This window comes from Ctenopharyngodon idella, chromosome 10, assembly GCF_019924925.1.
Source record: "Ctenopharyngodon idella isolate HZGC_01 chromosome 10, HZGC01, whole genome shotgun sequence".
NCBI lineage: Eukaryota > Metazoa > Chordata > Actinopteri > Cypriniformes > Xenocyprididae > Ctenopharyngodon > Ctenopharyngodon idella.
The window spans coordinates 6,605,069-6,612,414 of NC_067229.1; the positions used below are offsets into that span (position 1 = coordinate 6,605,069).

Genomic DNA, 7,346 nt, shown 5'->3' on the forward strand with positions numbered 1-7,346 from the left:
ACCTGGATGATCTACGACTGTTTTTTTGTTTTGTGATGGTTGTTCATGAGTCTCTTGTTTATTCTGAGCAGTTAAACTGAGCTCTGTTCTTCAGAAAAAATCTCCAGGTCCCAAAAATTCTTCAGTTTTCCACCATCTTTTGCATTTTTGAACCCTTTACAGCAGTGACTGTATGATTTTGAGATCCATCTTTTCACATGGAGGACAACTGAGGGACTCAAACACATCTATTAAAAAAGGTTCAAACATTCACTGATGCTCCAGAAGGAAACATGATGCATTAAGAGACGGGGGGTGAAAACGTTTGAACAGGATGAAGAGGTCCAAATTTTTCTTATTTCGCTTGAATATCATTTTTTTTTTTTTTTTTTTAGTACTGCCCTTCGGAAGCAACAGAAAATACTTTCATGTTTCCCGGAAGACAAATTAAATACAATTTACCTTGATCTTCAAATTCCAAATGTTTTCACCCCCCATCTATTAATGCATCATGTTTTTTTCTGGAGCATCAGTGAATGTTTGAAACTTTTTTAATAGTTGTGTTTGAGTCCCTCAGTTGTCCTCAGTGTGAAACGACGGATCTCAAAATCATTCAGTCACTGCTGTAATGGGTTCAAATATGCAAAAAATGCTGGAAAACTGAAGAATCTGCAGGACCTGGAGGATTTTTCTGAAGAACAGAGCTCAGTTTAACTGTTCAGAATAAACAAGGGACTCATGAACAACCATCACACAACAAACAAACAGTCGTAGATCATCCAGGTAACCACACACCGTATTAAGAATCAGTGGTTCACATACTCATGAATGGGGTTATTTTAATAAATTCAGCTATTTTTTTTGTCTTGTGGATTATATGTGAACATCTTTTATGTAAAATATCTTACTCAGGACAGTACTAAATAAAAAATAACATGCATTTTGTATTATCTCCCTTATTTTTTTAAAATTATTAACATTTTCAGAGATTCTGGTTCACATACTTTTTCTTGCCACTGTGTGTATATATATATATATATATATATATATATATATATATATGAAAAGAGATTCGAACTAATAAAGTGTAATTTGGTGCACTTCATGTCGATCCAGTGACTGGTGGTTGATTTGTTTGATTGTAGGCTAGATCATTTTGCCATTTTGATCATAGTTTTCCCACACGTGGAGATGTTATATTAACTTCTGAACATAAATCAGTTTAGTTTAAGATGTATGCAATTTATTGACCATTAAACAAAAGGCCATAAAATGTCAAAACAGTGCAAATTCTTTGGTTAAAATAAAGAGAAACAAACAAACAGCGGGTTGTGACTGGAGAAAATATTAAAAAAAAAAAAAACAGCTAACAAAAATATGTTCTAAGAATGTTCTGCTAATTAGCATTTGTTCCTATTAAGTTATTAAAAAGTTGTTTTTGAATGTTCTTTGAACTTTCAGAATGTTCAAATTTCAACGTTTTGAATTGACTTTTGAATGTTCTTTGAACTGCTTTTTAATGTTTTAAAAACATCTATGTACGAATGTTAAGGCAACATTCCATTTTATCATTTTGGAAACATACTTCAGAATGTTCAGAGAACATTCAAAAGTAACAAGTATAACATTTAAAAAAAAACAAAAAAAAAAACAGATGAGGATCCAACTTCACAAAGAAAATGTTCCATTAACGATATATAAATATTTTTTTGTGCTAATGTTTTGAGAACATTATAAAATAATAGATCACTTTGAAAGAACTTCCTGTTAATATTACTGGAAGAATGTTCTGTGGTAGTTGCACAATTCACAAAGGCAGAAAAGCGTGGAAAAGTGTTGATAACAGCCGGTTTTGATTTAGTAACCGGTCTATGGTGATTCCACGTAAGCAGGGTTGTACGCAGGCTGAGGTGAGGTGTAGTCTGCGGGCAGCGGTGCTTGAGCTGGTTGTATAGGGTACATGTCCTGACCACCATATGCAGCCTGGCTGAAGGGAACAGGATACCCTAGACCTGCTGGAAGAAGAAAGACAGCAAATAGGCCTAACTTTTTTGATTGTTTGATAATTAATGATAGGATTAATCTATTTTATCTATTTATTTTTCAAATGTAACATTTCTTGTTTTCCGTCGTCAGCGTTCACCTCCATTCTCCTGGCGAACCATTGCCACATCCCATTTCTCAAAAACTCACACACATAGTTACACAAATAGTTCATTCTTGGCATGCCCAGACAGCTTTGCGGGCGTTTCTGCACAAAACAGAAAAAAATTAAATTTGGGTGGGGTTTTTTTTTGGCTCCCACTGTCTTGCACTAATTCCGCTCAAATTGTCATAGCTCATTTGATGCATTTACTGATTTGACTGCACTGACACTACTGGATTAGAACAAACTTGAGTTGAGCTGGATGATGTTTTTCACTGTTCTCTGCAGAGCTGCTTTATAGCCGTTTCGACTTTGTTTCATAATTGACGAATTCTGCAACATCGACATTGTTATTGAACTGAACTGAATCAACACTGAACTGACTCCGGGTATGTGTACATGACAACGATGTACTAATAACGGAAAAGGTTTTCCTTAACATTTTTTTGCATACAAACGACAATGACTAAAACGCTGTATTGTTAATGCCAGGCCAGTAGTTGGCGATGTCACTTTGTAAAGAAACATTACACGCCTATAGACCTTGTGCGCTGGAGAAGCAAGTGCGCAGCTATCTATAGAATTTGGCATTTGAAACGAGCGGTTCATTTCACAAATCCGTAAGGTCTTACCTTCATGCTGTGGAAATACAAACCGAAAGACAGAACATAACGAGTGCGGTGCTGAAAAAGGGCGGGGCTAAATAGCATAGACTGTAAAAAAAGATGGACGACGCACCTTCACTCTCTTCCATCGTAGTAATGGTGCATTCAAGACACATCGGAAAGATCGTATTTACGAGCTGAACGCAGATGAACGCCACCACAATGTCGTAAATATGAGTGGGAAGTTCGGGATTTTCTTTTAGCCCCGATCTGTATGAGTTGGGGGCGTGTCAGTGAGAAACATGGTGGAATACCACAATATTATAGGTATTTAGCAGTGACATTGTGCAAGCTTTTTCTATTTACAACAAAGTAAGCTAACTGCCTGCACAAAATATGGAAGCATTATAATATAACAATATAATATGTAACGATAAAGTTTACAGTGGCTTCATAAATTAATTAAAAACATAAAAAAGCTAAACACGCCTGATGCACATTCTGTGTTCTTCATTTTCTATAAGTAGAAGTGCTGTATTTTTGTGTAGTTAATTAAGAGAAGGCACACCGCCATCCTACTCCGACGAAAGTGACTTGAACACACCTGCCGTTGTAAACACGACCTCTCACCTCGTACATACGACCTTCCTAGGAGGACTTGAACGCACCATAAGTGAAGCTGCCAATATGGCGCTGGTATCTTGAGTCTCGAGTCTGCGCATAGTGAACTTGAAGCCCGAGTCTGAGCAGTAGTGATCACGAAGTGGAGCCGCGATATCAAGGTCCCTGCCCACACTCCTGCAGAATCGGTTAATACTGTAGAAAAACTCATTATGTCGGTGTGAAATAAGCAGTTCTGGAAATGTAGAAATTAAAGTTAAAGCTCCAATCTCCTCCTAAAGATCCAGAAAAAAGTCTGTTGGTGCTTCAGTGACTACTTCGCTCAGAGAAGCTGTCAATCTCAGCTGTCAATCATGACGTCAAAACCTGCATTTTTATAGCATCAACTAACTAAAAACTTATTTAAAGAACGAACACTTTAACATCAGCATGATAAAACTGCCTAAAATGACAGAAACCGTCTTTGGAAAAAATATTTTGGTGTGTAATTTGACTGTTTAGTTTGTCTCACATCCCATTACATTTCATGGAGAGGGCAGGGCTTATGACCTATACTGCATCCAGCCACCTGGGGGCGATCGAGACACTTCAATTTTCAGGACTCGTGTGGCACGCTTGGTCTATATACTTCTTTTTCCCCCCACTTGGTCTATATACTGAACGTGTAATACACATGCACATGACGTCACTGTTTTCAAAAATCCACGTTTTTGTAGTTTATGTGGAGACGAAAACGCTATCATTTTCAAAAAGTGTCCCCAAAACGCTGTTGTCATGTAAATGAAAGGCCAAAATGCATAAAAAGTTTTCTGTTTTCAGTTGAAAAAGTGTTGTGTAAACTGCCCCTTAAAGTAAATAATGACACTATTGTCTTCTGTAGAGCTGCTTAGCTGAGTTTTCATTTCATGATTGATGAATTTTACAGTTATTGAACTGAATCAGCATTGAAATTACTTCAACTGAATAATGAAACTATTGATTTTTAGAGCTGCTTTACAGCAGAATTGAAATCTGTTTGCATAATTGATTGTTATTTTCCTGTTTATCACTGTAAAGCTGCTTTGAAACAATCTGCATTGAATAAAGCACTTTAGAAATAAAGCTGACTTGACTTGTTGCTTTCTTGCGGGTCTGAGATGTAGTACATTTGAAGACAGATTTTGTAATTAAATTAAAATAAATAAAATTCAACTCAGTGCCTGCATTTATTTTATTAATGATGTAAAGCAGGGGTGTCCAATCCTGCTCCTGGAGGGCCACTGTCCTGAGTTTAGTTCCAACCCCAGTTAAAAAAAAACCTGAACCAGCTAATCAAGGTCTCACTGGGCATACTAGAATCTTTGGAGCAGGTGTGTTGAGGGAGTTGGACCTAAACTCTGCAGGACACTGCCCCTCCAGGAGCAGGATTGGACACCCCTGATGTAAAGCTGTAAGGCATGTTTGCCTATCATACCAGCCTCCTGATATGTGGGTGGTGGTCCCTGAGATGGTTCAACTGGCATGGGTTGCCCTCCGTAAGCTGGCTGTGGGTTATTAGGCACAGATTGGTAAGCGTAGTACTGACTCCCCTGTGGATGGTATTGTGTAGTCGTGACTGTAGTTGTTGACATCACATCTGTTTGAAGAATCAAAAGGTAAAACAACATTTATTATGAATAAAATCAAAATCCAGCTCTTTGTACACAGGTAGCCTATTGACACTTACGCGGATGATTTCTGATGAGACTTTCTTCGAGGCAGTAGCAGAAAATGAACAAAATGATGGCAATCAGGAACATCACTATGGGCACAGCATAAAAACCCGTATGGTCCACGATTTGATGGGTAGAATCACTTGAAAATTTTAAGGTTTTGCTTTGGACAGATTAGGGAAAACAAATATCAGACATTGAGTGTTTCAGCTTTTGAACAACTGGGGTCCGTTCTTCGTACCTTGCTTAATACATCTGAGATGATTTGACAGATGCCAGATACTTTAATTGTGTTAAAGGTTTAGTTCACCCAAAAATGAAATTTCTGTCATTAATTACTCGCCCTCATTTCGTTCCAAATTGGTAAGACCTTTGTTCATTTTCGGAACACAAATTAAGATATTTTTTATAAAATCCAAGAGGTTTTTTTTATCCTCAGTAGAAAGCAACGAAATTACCACATTCAAGATCCAGAAAAGTAGTAAAAACATTGTTAAAATAGTCAACATGACTACAATGGTTCAACCTTAATGTTATGAAGTGACGAGAATACTTTTTGTGCACAAAAACAAAACAAAATAATGACTTTATTCAACAAATTCATCTCTGTCCTGTCATTCTCCTACACTATTTTCGTTGCAGCGCTTCCAGGTTCTACGTCAAAACGCCGGCTCAGTACCCTTCAATCATTTGGTTTTTCACTACTGTGTATTTACTGAATTGATGTGTAAGGTTTTTTTGGTTTAATTGGCTAATTAATGATTTTTCTTGATTGTAGGATCATTTGTTATCTTGCTTGGTGTGGGATTGTGCTTTGCATTTTGAATTTCATGTGTTTTGTGTCTCGTGTTGCATGTAAATTGTTAGTGGATGCATTGCATTCGTATTGTGTGAGGATAATTGTTGTTTAATACAATTGTTAAGTGAGTGATTTGTAACATTCTTCAATTTTAATGAGATTGATAATTAATTAATTGTTTAAATAGTGGGTGGAGGGATTAGCGCGTTTGACACACTGAGGACGGCCTGTGAGCCGAAAAATCTGTGTTTTATTCCCTTGTGAATAATGTGATAAAATATTAAATAAAGTGCCTAAAAGTTTTTTAGTGCGGATCACAGCTGTATTCTTGGAACATGTGATAGACTACACAATATTATAATATTATTTGCAAATTTATTTTTAAATTATTATTATTTTCCCTGGTTCAACGGGGTACTCTTGTGAGAAAGTAGCAGTGGCTGGGACAGACTTTAAGCATCACCGCCACTTAAAAAGATGCAATCTAATCCTGTTTACATGAAATAAGCTGCTCCCGAGCAGGTTTGAGCTTACGGACCTGTTGCTATGACAGCAACTCTGGAACGAGCTTCTAAGAACCGAACAATCCTGGATCAGGTCAAATCGTCAACGATGAAATCCTGCTAAGTAGTCCACGTACAAAGATCGGGCCCCTAATTCAGTCTGTAAATACCAAGCAAAGTGACAGCGCCAACTACTGGCCTGGCAGCATAATGCAGCTTTTTTAATAGTTTTCACAGATCTGTGTGAACAAGGATCATTTTGACAATGCGTCATTGCATAAAAATGCAAAGAAAAAACATTTCAGTTTTTAGTACATTGTTGTCATGCAAACGTACCCCTAGTCTTAATGTTTCTTAAAAAAAAAAAATCGCTACTTACTACTTTTTTCACATGATTCAGAGAACATTCAAAAGTAATGTTTTCCCTAACGTTCACCAAGAACCAAGAAAAAAAGTTTTTAAAACATTTAAAAACTGGACGTTTTGAATGTTCTGAGAACATTACGAAATATCTTTATGGGAACGTTAGTAAAACATTCCTAGAACATATTTTTGTTAACTGGGTACTTAGTGAGGTTTGTCCTTAGTTTTGATTAAATAAAGAAAGAAAATAATATCATTTCTTACAAAAGACAGTCATTTTGTGCATCCGTGGTTAATTTTTCCTGCGGATCGTCGCAGCAGTATATTTCATCACACGTCCCACAGCAGAACTGGCGTGTAGACTGGGCAGTCCACAAACTGCACAACACAAGCTCACCTCTGCTGTCATTGTAGGATGTGCAATCCTCAAGGGCTAAAACATAACAAAACAAAGGAACAGTGTTTGAAAAGGAAAAATAATTAAAGTATTTCATCTGTGTTGTTAATCTCCTGTTTATAGCACATTTAAACTTTGGAGTTCGCTGTAGTCCAGAGTAAATGGTTAAGAAACATGTTTAGATCACATTTAAAGGCACAATATGTAACATTTTTGCAGTAAAATATCCAAAAAACCACTAG

General features: G+C 36.8%; 1 long non-coding RNA gene across 1 annotated transcript; it reads right to left on the bottom strand.

Annotated features, from left to right (window-relative positions):
* Nucleotides 1-4,916: 4,916 nt before the first annotated feature.
* Nucleotides 4,917-6,590, bottom strand: LOC127521938 (uncharacterized). The gene is made up of 3 exons (XR_007932487.1): nt 6,380-6,590; nt 5,057-5,131; nt 4,917-4,966 (listed from the first exon to the last, which is right to left on the bottom strand). It is a non-coding gene; the product is annotated as an uncharacterized LOC127521938 (long non-coding RNA).
* Nucleotides 6,591-7,346: the final 756 nt, after the last annotated feature.